This window comes from Populus alba, chromosome 19 (genome assembly GCF_005239225.2).
Source record: "Populus alba chromosome 19, ASM523922v2, whole genome shotgun sequence".
Taxonomy (NCBI): Eukaryota; Viridiplantae; Streptophyta; class Magnoliopsida; order Malpighiales; family Salicaceae; genus Populus; species Populus alba.
Window position 1 is genome coordinate 2,474,437 of NC_133302.1, and position 7,856 is coordinate 2,482,292.

The window sequence follows — 7,856 nt, forward strand, 5'->3', positions numbered from 1 at the left end:
CTTTCACACCACTTTCCACTCGAAAAGGACTAAAGCATTCTAAACATGGTTTTTTTTTTATTATTATTATTTAATAAAATAAAATAAATATATTATTTAACAGTATTGTCCACTGATATGTTTAAAGGTAATTAAAAAATCTCAATTTAATCATTTTTATTTACCATCCTATCATTAATTGTATGTCATGTCTTTTATCAATTTTATTTCAAACATAGTGTAATTGTATGTTATGTCTTTTATTTTTTATCAATAAAATATGATAAATGAGATTTTAATATAAGAATTTTTGGGATAGAAAATATTTTTATTTAGTTTAGAAATTTTATTTATTTCTATTCAGTATTATTAAACTTATTTTTTTTCTACTTGAAAAGAATAATTTTTATATTTTATTTTTTATTCAATATTATCAGGAATTTCTAGTTTTGTTATTTTAAAAATACTAATTTTAAATTTACTTCTTGTTATTATAAAAATAATATTTTTTTCTATTCAGTGAAAGAATTCTCTCTTGCAAATTATTAGCAATGCAATCATTTTTCTTCCTCGAGATCCTTTGCAAAGTTTCCACAATAACTGAAGTTGAAGTAACAAAGATTTTGATTCAGAGATTGGTTTTGAAAAGCAAAGAAGACTGCTTCTTTCTAAAAACATTGAGACTTCTTCGTGTCAATCAATCCAAGGCAACCATGAAAGACTCTTGGGCTAGAAAGTGGCATAAAGCTCTCACAGTAGTTCCCTCTTTCACGCTCAATGGAGAATGGGAAAGTGGATAGTTCCCACTTTCCACTCGTAATGGACTAAGTGGATAGTTCCCACTTTCCACCAGTTGAGGAATTTTATCAAACACCTGATACGCGTCATTAAAAAATTAACAGCAGGATAAAGGGATTTCGTGGGCGGCAAGGGCCGTATGATAACTGCTACCAACTAATATATACATGAATTTTTCCTATTTCATCTCTCTGTCTGTTCTTACATTTATCAGCACCACAAACACGAGAACACCAACTCCGCATTTAATGATTTATTCCTTTGAATTCAATTCCTATTTGTTGGAATTAATGACTCAAAGCTACTTGAGCTGTAGTGGCGAAATTGGGGGTAGTTTGTGGAGAACATGCATTAGTGGGAGCTTCTTGCTTTCTTAGATAGAAACAAACTTGTACCCCTCTCTCTTTCTCGTCTCATACTGATTGAGGGAACAAGAAAGATGGGGGCTGTTTCCTTTTGCTTTTTTTTTAAAAAAAAAAAAATTATTTATATGATCAATTGAATTATGGATTTGAGAGATGAATATTATGTTTCAATATGAATATTTATTACATCCAAAATAAATATCTTTTACTTGGCCATGAACTTTTTTGTATCAAACTGCTAAGCTTTTATTGATTTGAACTAAATTATAAGCTTTATAAATAACTGGGACCAAGTAAATGTAGATAAAGATGCCTTCCCAGCAAAGACTGTGATTAGGCGTGTCAAAAATTATGACTTCCCAGCAATACTTCACAGATATTCTGATACCATGTTAATTTCCATAATATATATATATATGTACCAAAAGATTTCTTTTCATCTTGTTTTCCTTAATATATTTATATAGTGGCGAAATTGGGGGTAGTTTGTGGAGAAGGTGCATTAGTGCTTGCTTTTTCATCGAGTAAGCCATGTAAAGAAGGAAAAGGGAACAAGAAAGATGGGGTGGGGTTGTTTCCTTTTGCTTTTTATTTTTATTTTTTATTTCTCTTTCTATATTGGAAGTTTGAAAAACTTTATGACAATAATGTATGAAAGTACTTTTTGATGGGCATTTTATTCAAAACTTTATGACAAGAAAGAGAATGTCTTTCTGCGTTTCTTTCGTGTGATCTGATGAGCTGGAGGATAATAATCTTCATTTCAATAACCTTATACACACACATAAATTATTTTCATATATAAATGAATGTATTCAGAAGACATTAAAAATCTCCCATCATTCATATTGAATACATGATTTAGTTAATAGGTGAATAAATGAATGCATTCATGTGAATAAATCATAAAATCTCCATATTTGAACTCAAAACCAATATAACAACATGTGAGTAAACTCACTTGCCAATTTCAATCAACACATCAAAGGTGTTTCAAAGTTGTGTGGAGTTTTTTTCTTTATAATAATATTAATGTTATTCCTATCACATTATTGTAAAGAATAAAAGCAACGGAAGAATATTGTTTGAATATAAACGAAGTGTGCAAGCTCAAGTACTGGACAGACAAACCAATTTGGCATGAGATTGGTTTTGAAAAGCTTTTTATTTATTTATTTCTCTCTCTATATTGTTGGTTTGAAAAATTTTATGACAATAAAACACTTCACACTTGAAATGTCTTTTTGCGTTCCTTTGAACAATGCCAAGAAAATAAACAGTACAACAAAGCCACAGGATGGTGATGGTCCTGATGACTGTTGCTGCTTTTGCTTCTCACCAATAGCCATGCCAAAAACTTTGTGCTATTTTCCACATCAACAGATTAGATTACATAGTTACCTAACAAATAATAAAATCAATACCCTCAAACTCTTTTTTTTTCTTTGCATTATTGTTCTCTTTTGACCATAAATTAATACCCAATTACATCTTTTTTTAATATGAAGAAAGGGTTGAATTAATTTTTTTCAAGTATTTTGTTTATTTTGAATTTGTTTTCCATGGCATGTTTCGTTTTGGTGTTTTTAAGATTAATTAGTTTTAAATTGCTTTTTATATGGTTTTTTATCTATTTTTTTTTTAATCCCAACTATATTATTATCAATTGTTTATTTTTATCAGGTTTAATGATACTCCAAACTACTTTTAAATCCCTTAGTGTGATTCCCATGCTAAGGTGGTCCAGTGAGGGAGACCAAACTGCTTGGCGGGCTGATAATAATATTTGAAATACAATATCTATTACAATACAACTATTATATCTAGTAGTATTTTTGAGGACCAAAGCAGTGTAAAATGTTGAAAGCAGGTGTGTATTGATTGACATAAAAGTTTTCTAAACAATTGGAAAAGATATGTTAAAAAAGAAGGAAAATTAATGAACACTAACAAAGTAGAGAATTTGATAGAATTTTTCTAGTCAAAATTCTTTTTTTTTTTTTTTTTTAATATTCATGGGATTTTGAGTTGTAATTTCACGGTGGTTGCTAATTGAGTACAATTCTATTACTCTGTTATTTTTATTTAGTTTACAAATTTTATGTATTTCTATTCAATATTATTAAACTTTTATATTTTTTTCTACTTGAAAAGAATAATTTTTCTATTTTATTCTTTTATTCAATATCATGAGGTTTTTCTACCTAAAAAGTAATATTTTTTCTATATAGTTGTTTTTTTAAAAAAAATAATAGTTTTTTTCTATATATTCAGAGAAAGAATTCTCTCTTGCAAATTATTAATTAGCAATGCAATCATTTTTCTTCCTCTGCAAAGTTTCCACAACAACTGGGTCCACGCGTTAACATTATTGAGGTCGAAAAGGTTACTGTTATCAAACTCTCCGAAGCTATTGTTGATCAATGTTCCAAAAACACGACACATCATTTCAATTCTTTTTTAAAATATTAAAACCATTTCAATTATTGTTTTCTCTTGAACCATTCTTCTCTCTGTGCTATTATTGACGCGGGACAACAAATAAAAAGAATTAAAGCAAGAAAAGAAAGAAGCTAAAGAAGAGGAAGAGAGGGGATTGGAGAGGTGCAAAGTCTTGCAAATTTTCATTCATTCAAAAGTCCCTTAACACTTAGAAAAGTAGGGTATTTATACTAAAACCCTAACTTGAATAAGCAATTGGGCTTATGGCCCATTAAATAAAATATCCAACATTAATTAAATCAAGCCCAACAAATAAAACCAAAGTAATAAAACTCAACTGAAAGTCCATATAAATTAAACCCAAAACACAAGTTAAAGCCCAATTTCTCAATGGTTTGGACTATCCTCCATCGTCTATGATCATACGCGTGCATAAATAATATTTCTGGTTCGGTGTCCCCATCAATTCTCCCGGGGTTGGAAGAACTCGACCCCGTCGAGTATAGGTTAAGGCAGCTCCGATAATGCTCTCAAAGATAAGGATCAAACTGTTGTGATGTCTCTTTGATAATCCAAGTATATTATGAATCTGGTCGTCGAGTCCATATACTGGGATTTGCTGAAGTTCACCATCCCTGGTAAAAACAACTTGTGCATTCAAAGTAGCATTAATATGTTCCTTTTGTGCCAAAGATATGGATAATGAGGTAGGGGTATCAAAAGGAGCATCAGGGGTAGGCTGTATTTTATAAATACTGAGGTCTTTCATGTTCAAAGTAGAGTTAATATCAAAGTTTAATGGCAATTTAATGACATAATTATTTGATGTAATCATTTGCAACACTTTGAATGGTCTAGCACTACTTACTTGCAATTTATGATCGGTTTCCAAAGGACACCGTTCAGGTCTAATCTGTATCATGAAATAATCTCCAACATTAAGTGCATCATGATATTTAAGAAAATCAGCTCGAAATTTGTATTGTTCATTACTTGCTTCAATTTGTTTCATGATCTCAATATGCAAATTATGAACTCTACCTTGTAAAGACTCAGCTAACTTAGACATCCTATCATGAGGAGATATGGGAAGGTGTTCTATCGGCTCCTCAAGTTTGTAACTATGAACACTAAATGATTGAGGGTGTGGAATGAGACAAACATTGTTTGAAACTTGTGTAGATATGGTATGGACACAATCAAGTAAACTAGGATTATCTTCATCTTCCTCATAACGTGCATGTGGTAGGGGGTTAAGAAGCTCAACATGTTGCTCTAAACTTATGATGTGCTGGACACCAAGCATGTGGGGTGAGGAATCAGATAATTCAGGAGGACAAATATCATGAGACTCTTCTAAGACCATACTTATCTCTATAGGTGATTCCACTGAAGAGTTCCTTAAAATTTCCTCCACCATTAAAGCAGACATATCAGATTCTTCCTTAACCTCAACCTCAAGCTCATGTGGGCTCATTGTGTTAAGTTCCTCTTCTTGCACATCCTCGTCATCTAGGTCACTAAAATCCTCAAGATTAGGCTCATACACTTCAACACTACAATATTCTTCTTTACCTAGATCTTTATGTTTTTGGACGACTAAGGGTTTCGAGGTGCAATCTAAAGAGATATGACCAAAACCTAAACAATTAATACACTTAACCTTTGAACTCACCTTGGACACTTCATTGACAACTTGTTTGCCTCTATCTTTCTTACAAAGTTGGGCGCTACTAGGATTAGGTCTGTGGGGTGGAGCACTTAGCAAAGAATCACTACTTCTGAATTGGGACCTAGTAGGGATACTATAAGAGTCTTGATGATTATTCCACTGATTCTTTGTAACCAACTTGTAGTCTTTAACTAAGGTATAAGCTTGGTTAAGGGTAGACACACCTTGAAATACAACTTCTCTTCTAAGATCATCATTTAAGCCTCTACAAAATCTACGCAAAGTCATGGCTTCACTCTCTCTTATGGCACATCTAATCATGTAATCGTTAAACTGCCTTATGTACTCATTGATAGACTTATTCCCTTGTCTTAGATTGTTCCATTGGTCTAAGAGTTTATTCCTATAAGACTGGGGTAGGTACTTTTCCTGAAGTTTTTGTTTCATTTTGATCCAATCAGTTATAGGAGGTTTACCTCTCATCTCTAAACAATCCTCAACATCTCTCCAATAAATTTTGGCTTTATCAATGAGTTTCATCTTAGCAAATCTAACTCTCTTATTATCAGACAAATTATGCCACTCAAAGAATTGATCCATATCACGAATCCACATATCAAATATCCAAGGGTCATGACGACCGTCAAAAGTGGGGGCTTCTATTTTGTTAGGACTCAAGACTCGCTCATCAAAGTCATCATGTTTAGAGTAACCTAAATGATGGTCATATTGGTGTCGCTCAGAGTGATCTTGTCCATAATGATTATTCTTGTGATATTTATTGGTCTTTGAGTACCTTATTTGAAAACTCTCTTGGGGCTCAATTCTTCTAAACATGTTGATCACCTAAGTTTGCAGTTCCTTTGAAATGATCATCAGGGTATCACTAAAGGTTGAGTCTACAGTAAGTGTAAACTTGAGCTTAAACACTAGATGATCGTGACACAAATGCATGCAATACTAACTTATAAATGGAATTGAGATCACAAATGATTCTTGCCTGTAAAATCACAATACAAAAATAAAGCTAATTTTTTTTTTTTATCTTTTTTTTTTTTAAATGTGGAGATTAATCAAGAACAAATTACACTAATAAAATTGTAAGCATGTAATACTAGATTTTTTTTTTTTTTTGTAAATGATTAATCAAACACGATGTCACAAACAAGAACTTATAATTATCAAATAGAACAAGATATTAGCTATCACGAATGAAAGAGGTTGATGAAAATAATTAACAATAAAATGGTAGGTGAGATTTTTTTTTTTTTTTTTTTGGCACAAAAAGAAATATTAATGATAATTTCGAATACTAAGTGCAATACCAAAAAAGTAAAAATCAACAAACCAAAGAGTAGAGTAATTTACCAACCAAGATTTAAATTTATCACGGATAGGCCTCAAATTACGTGTCAGATGACGTGGCAACAGGCGATGACGTGGCGCTGCATGATGACGTGGCGCTGCTGACTGAACTACTATGGCTCCAGACTGCTGATGTGGTTGATGACGTGGATTTAGAGGGCTGACGTGGTGGGTTAATTAATTTCACCTCTAATGCCTTCTTCCTTGTCTTCTGCAGTTCGTTGCCACTGCTGACGGCGACTCAAGAGAAGTGGATCTGTGATTCTGCTTGGGACCTGCGGTGCGAGGAAAGGGGCTTTGGTGTCGCTGTGGACGGGGGCCAGTTGATGCGTGGATCCGATGCTGCTTCTGAAGGCGATGGCACTGTGGACGGTGGCAGATGGAGATCTGTTGCGTTGCCTTTGCTGCGGTAAACCACCAGTCGGCGCTGGCTGTGATGGGTGGTTGGCTGCGTCTGGTGGTCTGTGCTGCTGATTTGGTTGCTGAAACCGAGAGTCTGTTGTGGCCTGTTGTCGGAAAATCTCTCGCCGTGGGTGCTATGGAGAGCTGTCGTGGGTTTTTGGTTGTTGTTGGGGACGCCCGATCTGACCTCTGGCGAAGGTGGCGTGCTTGTGCGGCGGCGGCTTGCTGGTGGAGAAGATGAACAGTGTAGGCGTGATGGCAGGTGGCGTGGAGAGTGGACTGATGTGCAGGTCTTCTCGGTGGTGGGTCTGTCGCTGTGACTGGATGAGGCGCTGCTGATGGAAGGGGCGCCGCTGCTGGAAAACCGGTTACAGTCGCGGGTGAACAGTAACTTTTTTTTTTGATGAACAGTAACCTTTTTTTTTTTCAGATTAGTTGTAACACATAGATCGATTAATTGTAAGAATAATTAAAACCAGGCTCTGATACCAAATTTGACGCGGGACAACAAATAAAAAGAATTAAAGCAAGAAAAGAAAGAAGCTAAAGAAGAGGAAGAGAGGGGATTGGAGAGGTGCAAAGTCTTGCAAATTTTCATTCATTCAAAAGTCCCTTAACACTTAGAAAAGTAGGGTATTTATACTAAAACCCTAACTTGAATAAGCAATTGGGCTTATGGCCCATTAAATAAAATATCCAACATTAATTAAATCAAGCCCAACAAATAAAACCAAAGTAATAAAACTCAACTGAAAGTCCATATAAATTAAACCCAAAACACAAGTTAAAGCCCAATTTCTCAATGGTTTGGACTATCCTCCATCGTCTATGAT